This window comes from Helianthus annuus, chromosome 17 (genome assembly GCF_002127325.2).
Source record: "Helianthus annuus cultivar XRQ/B chromosome 17, HanXRQr2.0-SUNRISE, whole genome shotgun sequence".
Classification (NCBI taxonomy): domain Eukaryota; kingdom Viridiplantae; phylum Streptophyta; class Magnoliopsida; order Asterales; family Asteraceae; genus Helianthus; species Helianthus annuus.
Window position 1 is genome coordinate 81,992,589 of NC_035449.2, and position 768 is coordinate 81,993,356.

The window sequence follows — 768 nt, forward strand, 5'->3', positions numbered from 1 at the left end:
ATGGATTACCTACGGCCCACAGTAGGTAATCTCTACGCCGCTATCAATGCACCGAATGTCGATGCCAACAACTTCGAACTTCGGCCGCATTTGATACAAATGCTCCAAAATTCCGCAACCTTCCATGGCCTAGCGGACGACGATCCTCATTTACATATTACCAACTTTTTGGAAATATGTGATACTTTTCTAATCAACGAGGCATCAAACGATGCCATCCGTCTCCGGATGTTCCCATTTTCACTAAAAGACCGAGCTAAAGCTTGGTTTACACCCTCACAAGCGGTTCGATAAACACTTGGGATGAACTAGCCCAAAAGTTTCTATATAAGTATTTCCCTCCTTCTAAAACAGCTAAATTAATGACTGAAATTAATACATACTCACAAGACAATGGGGAATCCTTATATGAAACTTGGGAAAGATTCAAGGAGCTATTAAGAAAATGCCCTCATCATGGTCTAGCAGTATGGCAATAAGTATCCACTTTCTATAGATTGTTGCCACACACTAGACAAACACTCGACTCTAGCTCCGGGGGACTTCTAGGTAATCGTCGCCCAAATGAAATATATAATCAAATCGAGGAAATTGCTCAAACCAATTTTCATTGGCACACTCCCTGAGGCACAAAATCTATTGCCCCGGGCGCCCACAAGGTTGATGAAAGCACTTCTTTACAAGCCCAAATCGAGGCCCTCTCTTCAAAAATCAAAAAGTTAGAAATGGAAAAAACGGCCTCGGTTGTGGCTTGCGAAGGGTGTGGTG

At 42.8% G+C, this 768-nt stretch overlaps 1 non-coding gene across 1 annotated transcript; it reads right to left on the bottom strand.

Moving 5' to 3' along the window:
• Positions 1 to 356: 356 nt before the first annotated feature.
• On the bottom strand, positions 357 to 463 carry LOC118489655. The gene has a single exon (XR_004887672.1). It is a non-coding gene; the product is annotated as a small nucleolar RNA R71 (small nucleolar RNA).
• Positions 464 to 768: the final 305 nt, after the last annotated feature.